This window comes from Mustela lutreola, chromosome X (assembly GCF_030435805.1).
Source record: "Mustela lutreola isolate mMusLut2 chromosome X, mMusLut2.pri, whole genome shotgun sequence".
Classification (NCBI taxonomy): domain Eukaryota; kingdom Metazoa; phylum Chordata; class Mammalia; order Carnivora; family Mustelidae; genus Mustela; species Mustela lutreola.
This window is the reverse complement of record NC_081308.1, coordinates 121,415,442-121,426,857: the sequence shown is the minus strand read 5'-3', so window position 1 is coordinate 121,426,857 and position 11,416 is coordinate 121,415,442.

Genomic DNA, 11,416 nt, shown 5'->3' with positions numbered 1-11,416 from the left:
TCATGGACTAAGCCACCCAGGTGCCATATAGTAGTGCCATAGTAGTCTTTTATAATCCTTTCTGTTTCTAAACAGAATCTATGGCATTAGATGCAATGTTTCTTTATTTATAATTTTATTTCTTTGAGTCCTGTCTTTTTTTCCTTAGTCTGAATAAAATATTGTCAATTTTGTTGATCTTTCAAAAGGAAAAAAAAAACTCTTAGTTTCATTGAATTTTTTCATTTGTTTCCAGTCTTTACTTCATTTCTTTCTTTCTTTCTATTTTAAGCCTTAGTTTGTCCTTTTTTTTTTTTATTTTTAAATTAAAAAAAATTTTTTTTAGTTCCTTGAGGTATAAAGTTAGGTTGCTTACTTAAGATCTTTCTCCTTTCTTAATATGGGAACATGCATCCCTCTTTGGTATATTGTGTTTCCATTTTATGTTTTGAGATTTTTTTATTTCTTTGACCCACTGAATGTTTACAAGTATGTTCTTTAATTTCCACATATTTGTGAATTTTCCAATTTCATACCACTGTGATTAGAAAAGATTCTTGATATGATTTGTCTTCCTAAATTGTTAAGACTTATTCTGTGACCTTAAATACCTCTCCTGGATATTATTCCATCTGCTTTGAGAAGACTGAGTATTCTGCTAAGGTTGAATGCAATACTCTGTAAATGATCATTAGGTTCATTTTGTCAGTAATGTTGTTCAACTCTAGTGTTTCTTTTTTGTTTTTCTGTCTGGACAGTCTATCCATTGTTGAAGGTGACCCCTACTATTAATATACTGCTGCTATTTCTCCCCTTCATATCTTTTAATATTTGCTTTATATATTTAGGTGCTCAAATATTGAGTACATAAGTATCTATAATTTTATATCACCTTGATTATTTGATCCCTTTATCATTGTATAATATCCTTCTTTGTCTCCTGTTAGTGTTTTATTTAAAGTCTATTTTGTCTGATATAAGAATAGCCACTCCATTTCTCTTCTGGTTACTATTTACATGGAATATCTTCATCCAACCCTTCATTTTCAGTCTGTATGTGTCCTTAAAACTAACTGAGTATAGGAAATGTATGGATATATCTTCTTTTTTAAAATTTATTCATGCACATTATGTCTTTTGTTTGGGGAAATTTAATCTGTTTACATTTAACATAATTACTGATAGGTGAAGACATTGCCATTTTGTTAATTGTTGTCTAGCTGTTTTGTAATTCCTTTGTTTCTTTCTTCACCTCTTAATATCTTCTTTTGTAATCTGATGATTTTTTGTTAGAGTATGCTCTGATTCCTTTATTTTATATATCTATTACAGATTCTTTATTTGTGTTTACCATGAGGCTTAAATAAAACAAAGTTTAACTATAATATTAATTTAAGCTGATAATAAAAACTTCAAATACATATTAAAATTCTGTACTTTATTCCCCCCCACACACACTTTATGTTACTGATGTCACAATTTATGCCTTTCTATATTGTCTATCCATTAACAAATTATTATAGTTATGCTTATTTTTTAATACTTTTTCCAGCTTTATACTAGAATCAGAATCGATTTATGTGCTATCACTTTATTCTTAACATAGTCTGAATTTCACTTATACTTACCTTTACCAGTGAGTTTTATTATTTCCTATGTTTCCATAATTATTCTTTCATATGTTTTCATACAACTGTATAACTAACTCATTTCATATAAAGGGACTTGAGTATGTGTAATTTCAGGAAAGTTTTTTTAAAAGGATTTTATTTTATTTTATTTTATTTTATTTTAAGTGATCTGGACACTCAACGTGGGGCTTGAACTTACAGCCCGAAGATGAAAAGTCACATGCTTTACCAACTGATCCAGTCAGGAGCAATATTTTTATATTTTTGTCTAAGTAATTAGCTAGGAAGTATCTCTCTTCCAACTATCCTCTGAGATAGTTGTTTCCTATTTTCCAGGGGACTGATTTCAAGAAATAAAGGGGAAATTCTCATTGAAATAATGGTTTTCATAGACAAAGCATAGTAACATGGAATTCAGATAGGTACTGTCAAAGATCAGATCTCTCTCATCCAATGGGGAGAGCAGGCTGCCTATACCTAAAACTGTGCCATAAGTAAACACTTGGTCTCTAAGAAGAGTGCCAGCAAGAGCAAGCTGATCTTGCTTTTCCCACTCAAAGGAGGTAAAAAAATATTTCTGCCATCACTGTAATGCAGCAAATAATCTAAATAAAAGAATTAGCACTTGGCAAGATTTGGGGAAGATACCGAATGTCAGATGGAGAGAGATCGATGAAGATTACAAATTGACACAAATAAGAGAAAAGCCATTTCCTAGTAGGCAGTAATGCAGACTGCATTTTTTAAAAGTACATTATTCAGTGCTCATCATAGTAAGTGTACTCTTAGTCCTCTTTATCTATTTTACCCCTCCCCTTACCTACTTCCCTCTGGCAGTCACCAATTTGTTCTCTGTATTTGAAAGTCTGTTTTTCTGTTTGCCTCTTTTTTGTTTGTTTTGTTTCTTAAATCCCACATGTGAATGAAGTCATACGATATTTGTCTTTCTCTGACTGGCTTATTTCACTTAGCATTATATGCTCTAGATCTATCCATGATGTTGCAAACAGCAAGTTTCCATTCTTTTTATGGCTGAGTAATATTCCATTGCATATGTATATTACCTCTTCTTTATCCATTCATCTATTGATGGACACTTGAGCTGCTTCCATATCTGAGATATTGTAAATAATGCTGCAATAATCATAGGAGTGCACATATCTTTTCAAGTTCGTATTTTTGTTTTCTTTGGGTTAATACTCAGTAATGGAATTACTGGACCATATGATAATTCTATTTTAAATTTTTTGGGAAATTTCAATACTGTTTTCCACAGTGGCTACACCAATTTGCATTCCCACCAACAGTGCACAAGAGTTTCTTTTTCTCCACACCCTCACCAACACTTGTTATTTCTTGTCTTTTTGATTCAAGTCATTCTGATGGGTGTAAGGTGTTATCTCATTGTGGTTTTGTGCATTTCCCTCATGCTGAGTGATATTGAGCTCTTTCCATAATTTGGATATTGTTGGTAATGCTGTGATACACATTGGACCACATGGATTCCCTCAAATCATGATATTTTTTATCCTTTGGGTAAACACCTGGTAGAGCAATTGCTGAATTGCTGGGTAGTTCATTTTTAGCTTCTTCAGGACCATCCAGACTGTTTTCCAGAGTGACTGCACCCGTTTGCATTCCCACCAAAAATGTAAGAGGTTCCCCTTTCTCTACATCCTTGCCAACAGGTGTTGTTTCATGTGTTGTTAATTTTGGCCATTCATACTGGGTTGAGGTGATCTTTCCATGTAGTTTTCATTTGTATTTCCCTGATAATGAGTGATATTGAGCACCTTCTCATGTATCTATTGGCCATCTGTATGTCTTCTTTGGGAAAATGTCTGCTCATGTCCTCTATCTATTTATTAATCAGAGCACTTGGGTTTTTTTGTTTCTGGTTTTAGTTTTTGGTTTTTGGTGTTTTTTTTTTTTTTTTTGGTGTTGAGTTGTATAAGTTGTATAAGTTATTTATATATTTTGGTTATTAACTCCCCTTATCAATATATCATTTGAAATCTCTTTTTCCATGTGGTAGGTTGCCTTGTCATTTTGTTGAAGGTTTCCTTCACTGTGAAAAATCTTTTTATTTTGATGTGGTCTCAACAGTTTATTTTTGCTTTCTTTTCCTTTGCCTGAGGAGACATATCTAGAAAAATGTTGCTATGCCCAATGACAAATTACTGCCTATGTTTTCTTCTAGTAATTTTGTGGTTTCAGGTCTCACATATAGGTCTTTAATCCATTCTGAGTTTGGTTTTGTATATGGTATGAAAGTGGTTCTGTTTCATTGTTTTGCATAGAGATTCTGAGTTTGATGTCTGTCTTAAGGAGGTGTAGGGGAGCTGCCTTAACAATGCAGTGACAAACATTCTGTATCCAAAGTGAACTTTGATTGAGATAAAAATGTAAGAATTTTCTGCAAAAAAATTACATGGACCCTGAGTGGAAATAATATCCCAACAGGGAAATATAGAGAAATTAATGTAATAAATATTTGTTGAGTGAATGAGTGAGGAAGAAGTGGTAATATCAAGTGTCAACCATTGGGAGAGTTGAGAAGAGTAGAAGCAAGAGAAATGAGGGGAGAGAAAACAAGTAGGGTTCATTTCTGAAGTGCCTAAGAAGAGCTATTTTTTAAAAATTTATTTACATGCTGGCTGTGGGACTTGATTCTCCCTCAGAAAACCATACCCTGTGCAGGGTATATAGATTATCCGGTAACAGCATTCCATATGCCTTTTCCTTCAAGTTCCCCAGCAGTATTAAAGGCACACTTCAGCTTCAAGGTCAACTCCATTAGCCCAGATGAAAAGAATCTTGAATAAACAAAGCAAATGAGCAAACTATGTACACAGCATCAGTCAAATCCTACTGACTATCAAGAAAGTCCAATTAACCTGTTTTCTCCATTTTTATTAGGACTAAGAGTGGGACTGGTCATCTATCATGAGAAAGCCAATTTTAACTGTATAGCCAGCCAGATTATAAATGGCTTACAAGGTATTAGATGGCCTGTTTTTTAAGAGATTGTTCCTAAAATTGTGTGTGAATATACTCTGTGACCACGAGATCATAGTGTGACCACGAGGCTATTCATTGCAATGTTATTTATAATAACAAAGGACTGGGCACAACCCAAGTGTCCATCAATGAGGTACTGTTTGAAAAAATTATATTATTCCATGTAAGATGGAAAATGTGCATATTGTGCTATATTTCACTAAGAATATTGGGCATCTTATACCCCAAATCAAAGAAGTTGTCAAAGACTCCTGAGGCTGTGCCCAAAAAACCCAGGTGCCCACTTAAAGAGGCTTCTACTTACCAAAGGTAGACAAATGTGGGCATCAAACAGAATAATAATTTTGATGGATTAAAACACATAAAATATGTTTAAGTCCATGGCTTCATAGTGGTATTTTTAAACAGTCATTGTTTACCTTTAGAGGATGCTAGGGAACTAACTCATATATATTAGCTTATATTTCAAAAATGAAAACATAAATCAAAAACTCAAAAAATGTTCGAGGAAGAAAGGAATAAGATACAGACATTTGTGGTGTAACTGTCAAGTGATGTAAAAATAGAATTAATATGCAATTCAGAATAGTATCCCGGGGTGGGTATTAGGTGGCATATGAGACTAGGAACTGACATGCAAGAGGCTTCAAATGCACTGGTAACTTTTTATTTCTTAAATTAGATGGTGGGCATATTTGTTTTCATTGTATTATTTCATTGTATTATTGTATTAAATAACATTTATGTACACTATATATTGTATGTGTGTGCATGCATGTGTGGGTCTATATATAGGCACACACGTAAGTAGTTTATATAATGGCTAGGATATCATTTCTAGAACAAACACTTGAAAAAGAAAATAATTTGACTATAAATAAGGCACATAAAAGTAAATAATTAAATGGACTTATTATTATGTTGCAATGGAAATGCAGTTGTTCAACTCTGAAACACTGTAAATGCAATTAAGTCATCAAATTTTTTTTTTAGTCCCTGTGACGGGTTCTGTGCTACGTGATGGACATGCATTGACAAAACACACACAGATCCCATTCTGTGGTGGGGGAGAGAAACATCGAACAAATCAACGACCGATAAATGTGTATGTACACCCTGCAGTGAGAGTATTAGTCTAACAACCGACATTTACTGAGCAGGTTTGTGCCAGCAACTGTTGCAATAGACCAACATTTTCGCACAGTAGAGAATTAGTACACATCTATGTTAAGCAACTCATTGAAGGTCAAATAGCTTAGAAATGGAGCAACTGTGAATCAAACCCAGGCAGTTTGAATACAGAGCCCAGGCTCCTGTGCTATACTGAGTCAGAAAACACTTGAATTCATCAGCAGAACAGAGGCTTATTTTCCTTTTTATTGGTCAGGAAAGGCCTCTCTGAGCACCTGACATTTATGCTTAGAAATGCAGCATTAGGAAAAGCTAACTTGATCCTTTGTATTAAATTATCTTCTAAGTGGTCGGAAGCCTAGAGGGCAGGTGTAGGCGAAAGGAGAATACTAAGTCATAATGGGAAAGCTTTCTTCTTCAGCCCCTTCACTCATTCCCTCAGGCCTCAAGGCAGCAGGTGGCAAAGGGAACTGGAGTGAAATATTTGGCCAGGGCCTGGCAAACAAGGGGTAAAGGACCAAGAAAGGAGTGTCAGTTACCACCTTAATTAAAGCAGGTATCTCTGCTTTGGCTTCCCCTTGGGCCATTCTGGGGTTCCTGATGAGCTCCAGAGCTTGGGGCTGCTGCTTCTCAATGCCTCTATTTCATGCTTCTTTGCCTCCGCACTGAGGCCTGCCCCACACTCTTCTCAGGAGAAGGCCTACATTCAGTGCCTTGACTCAGGCTATGACTTCAAGGCTGCTACACCTTGAACAAACGACAAGCCTCTACACTGAGCCAAAAAAAAAACAAAAAAAAAACAAAAAAAAAAAAACCAAAAAATCAACTATGGGAAGATGACTGCAATGCACTTGAAAAAACTGCCTCCAGACATTGCCCATTAAATAGCATTCCAGGAGTGAGGTGTCATTTAGCATGACAGCCAGAAAGGTTTGACCATAGCAATGCAATCACTGTTTGACTTGGAGACAACAGGTTTTGCAAATGCCCAGCAAAACAGGCTGCAGGTTAATAAAGACCATGTTAAGAAAATGCTACATGATTTTTTTAATTAGGACAAATTTTGAAATCAGAGTTGAAGTCACACATTATTTGCCGAAAATGAATGATGGTTCTATTGTTTTTGTAAGAAAAGACATTCAAAATTACTTTGACTTTAGAGGAAAATACTCGATTGCTCTTAAACTTGACTCAGAACTAAAATTTTCAGGTGTTTTTGAGGCAGGTTATCAAGAGAATACAAAATCCAAGGATACTTTGTTTCCTGATAAGTCTCTGGACTTAACTTGAAAAAACAGACGGATAAGGAAATAGATTTGGTTAATCCAACAGCAAACTCTAAACTATGACTGGAAATGCAAAGAATAGAACTTTTAAAAGGAAAAGAAATTCAAGCACATATTAATATGATACATCCAGAACTCCTTTTCACATAAATTTTATAAATTCTAAACCACTAGAGAGCGAAAGAAAAAAATCCATTAAATGGTTCACAAAGGTGTTCGTTCTTTCACTGTGAGGATGTTGCTGTCAAAAATAAGAAAGATGATGATAATGATTTAAGAGTTGGGGATACTAACGACAAGAGTTCCCCCACATTTGTCAGGCTAAATGTATTTTAAAAATCTTCACTATTTTAAAATTCAGTGAATGGGGTTCAATATATTGGGAACAGAAGAAGCCTGATGTGAAGAAAAAATTGCCCTAGCAATTGCCACTCGACCATCCCCTTGGAGTTTTCAGCCATCCCGAGGCATGCTTTTGGTTACAGAGTCTTTGTAGATGGTGGATGTTGTAAATGGAGAACGTGTCATTTTTAAATCAGTTTTGAAGTTATAACACAGACAGGAGCATATGACACGATGATTATGAGAGAAGCTCTGCTGAGTTTAATGACAGACGAGGAATTGGGAAGAGTATTGTTAATGAAGAAGCCATTTGCAGTGAAACTTGTGAGTCTATTTTGAAAAGGAAGAAGAAACAAGAAATCATCAGGGGCAAGTTTAATCCTTTCTGGGAACGTTTGAAGCTTTTTCTGAAACTTCAATAGAAAAAGTTGTTTGGGAATTGTTTCTGTTTTTGTTTTTTTTTTCCCTTAACATTACATGTAACCATTGCTCATTCCATGCCACATACTCTGTCAGAGCTTCCCTGAAGGGTTGGTGAAAAGTTTCAGAAGAAACTACAAAGAAGCCTTCAAAATTCAAAGCTAAAAGGCTAAAACAGAGAAGCTAGGAACTTCTTATGAAAGGGAAGCTTACATCTTAACACCTGATTATGCTTCTGTTTAGAGCATATAAGATAAAATATGTTTCATGCACCTTTCAATAAACTGTATTCATTTTACAGCATGTTCTTTTGACAGTTTATTAATGATGTTTTAAAAATAGGTTTTATATCCTTTGAAAACTGTATTTTATAGAGTGTTTTAGATAGGTCAACACTTAGATAGTGCTCATATACGTTGGCAGGTGAATGTGTTTCAAATACAGTTTGTTTCAGTTGTGATGTTCCATTTATCATATGGACTATTTTAAAGAAACTCTTAAAATGTCAAATAATTCAATAACTATATTCCATTACTTCAGAATTTCTAGTTAATTTTTTATGCACTCCTATTGTTTTTGTACCTAGGTGACTGTTATAAAATTCAAGTTTCTTTTTCTCTTATAGGAATCTCTCATAGTGCATTCATCTCTAAGGGAAAAAAACAATATCTATGCTTTCTGCAAAAGGAGTATATATATAGATGGAGATATATATACATATACATATATATGTGAATTATGACATACTATAAATATATATATGAATAAGCAAAGATGCTTTTCCTTTTACCTATAATAGCAAGGAGGAGCAGGAAGGATATGCAGGAGGAGGTGGAGAAGAAGGAAAAGAACTAGGGGGAAGAAGTTAAGGAGGAAGAGGGGAAGTAGGAGGAGGAAAAGGAGGAGAGAGGAAAAGAAAAAAGAGAGGAAAAGATTTTATTAATCAAAAGGGAGCAGCTGGGGGCGCCTGGGTGGCTCAGTGGGTTAAGCCTCTGCCTTCGGCTCAGGTCATGATCCCAGGGGCCTGGGATCGAGCCCTACATCGGGCTCTCTGCTCAGCATGGAGCCTGCTTCCTCCTCTCTCTGCCTGCCTCTCTGCCTACTTGTGATCTCTGTCTGTCAAATTAATCAATTAATTAATTAAAAAGGGAGTAGATAAGTATATTGTATGCCTTTTATTTCATGAAATTCTTACAGTTGTTAAATATATCTACCAATTTGCCAAAAAAGTTTAAAACATAATACATAGTATAAAAAGCAGAATGCACAGTTGTATATGCACAGTGCTTACAGCTATCTAAAAAGATATATGCTTGTGGGAATTACTTGGAAGAGAATGTGCAAAAAAGAAAAAATTGTTTTGGATAATGGGATTGAGAGTGGGTTTTTTTTTTTTTCCTTTTCAAGTTGTGTTAGCACTGTTACATTGTTTTTGCAATAAAATAAAAATAAGTGAGAAAATGGATCACTGCAGTTAATTAATCAACATGGCCATGATAAAGAACCGAAGATTTATCTGAGAATGATCTTTCAGCTAAAAAATAAATCCCCCATTATTTGTCATCTTAAGCATGGATCTTCTCACCCACACGCACTATTTAGTGGCAAGGTAAGGAGCACAAGGGAGAGAAAAGCAGTCATAAATATGGGCAAACTGTACTGAGGTAGAGAAGCTGCCAAAGGAGACTTAAGAGTGCATCTTAGGAGTGCCAGACCGTGCAGCTGGGAAAACAAAATCCGCTTCCAAAGTCCCATGAAAATGCAATCAGAATCAGAAGCTAAGGTGTGCAGAATATAAAATGAAATAAATAAGCATCCTCTTCAAAGTGCCTAGACTTTCCTTTCTGTGTGCAAGTTATAAATGCATGGATTCCCCCCAAATTATTAAACACCTAAAATTAGCATTCTCTAAAAAATAGAGAACCAAGATTAGGAATGCAGCATAGGGTGGAATTTTGCACCTGGCTCAGAGGGTGTATTCTTGACCACATGCTACCCATTGGTCATACCTGAGAAAGGACTTTAACAGCCCTTTCTTTTCTGGCTACTACTATTCTTAGCATAACTCCTCTGGCCTCACTGGGGAGAAGTGCCTCCGGAAGGAGAAAAAAGGGCTGAGAGTTAGAGGCAAGTGATTTTTCACCAGGAATACACTACAGGGTTGGAGAGAACAGGCTAATTATCTTTAGCAATGAAATTCTGTTTTCGATAAGGCCGGGGGCAGGGATAAGCAACGTGAAGGAATAAATAGGTCAGTTCATTGTTTTCAGCTTCCCTGAGTCAGCAGCTCTTTGACTGCTCTAACACAGGGGAACAGGAGGGGAGCCCTGACAGCTCATAGGTCAGCAGAGCATATACTGTTTAAATAAAATCCATCAGTGCACTGAGATATGGCTGGTCCTCAGAAACCTCTCTTTCCTACAAAAATATTAACATCTCAGCTCCCACCCCTTGGCTGCTTTACATCTCAGTGCCTGCCTTTCCCTGACTAACCACTTCTTTTCAGAGCTGGTATACAGAATCTGTAATCCTTCATAAAGTTGCACATCTCCCTGAGCTACAAATATTTTTCAAGCGTCAGTTGAAAGTAGGGAATAAAAACTGTTAAAATCACAAGCTTCCCACTGAGCTACAACCACTGATCTGGACCATAACAAGGTCTGATGACTTGGGAAAAGTTGAGCAAATCTCCCGCAAGCTTATTAAGGTGTAGAATAAAGCAGTCTGGCAGCATCGGCCTGCTCACCCACCAGCCTCTTACCTGTGGAAGCCATTGTCCTTAGAGAAAGTCTTCAATCATTTCCGGTCTGATTACCGCACTCCGGCCCCAGCCCCAGAAATAGATCTGTGTCATCCACAACCTGGAATTCTCTGTCAAGAGGAGTTTCACACTCCCAGCTAGGGGCATTGAATCCTATCCCCAACCTCTCCCCCCACCTGCACACACACACACACACACACACATACACACACACACTGTGTCTGGACCCCAAACACTGAGGTGAAAAATCACAACTTCCAACACATTTCTAAATCTACCACAGGTCAAAGCTGTATTTGAGTTACTGACCCATTCCATCAAAACATGAGCTAGGTCGTAAATCACTGTTGGGACAAAAGGAAGGGAAAGAGTAATGGGCATCAAGCTAAGTGAATAAGCCAGACTCAAAAAGAAAAATACCACATGATCTCATTTGTATGTCAAATCTAAAGATATCAAACTCATAGAAGTAGAGAGTAGAGTGGTAGTTGCCAGAGGCTAAGGAAAGGGGAAGGGGGGAGATGTTGGTCAAAAGGTACAAAGTTTCAGTTATGAGGTGGATGCATTCTAGAGATCTAATGTGTTTGTAACTAGTTAGTAATACTGTATTGTATCCTTGAAATTTGCTGAGAGTTGTTGTTTTTTTTTTTTAAACAACCATCTTTTTCACATGTTGGAAACACTCTTCTACAGGTATGACAGAATGGGCAGCACATCCATTGGCTAATACAACACTGTTAAGAGAGTTGAACTTCAGTGTTCTCCCTACAAAAAATCATTCATGATTTTTATGTGAGGTGATGGATATGGTCATTAGCTTGATTATGGCAATCATTTTGCAGTAT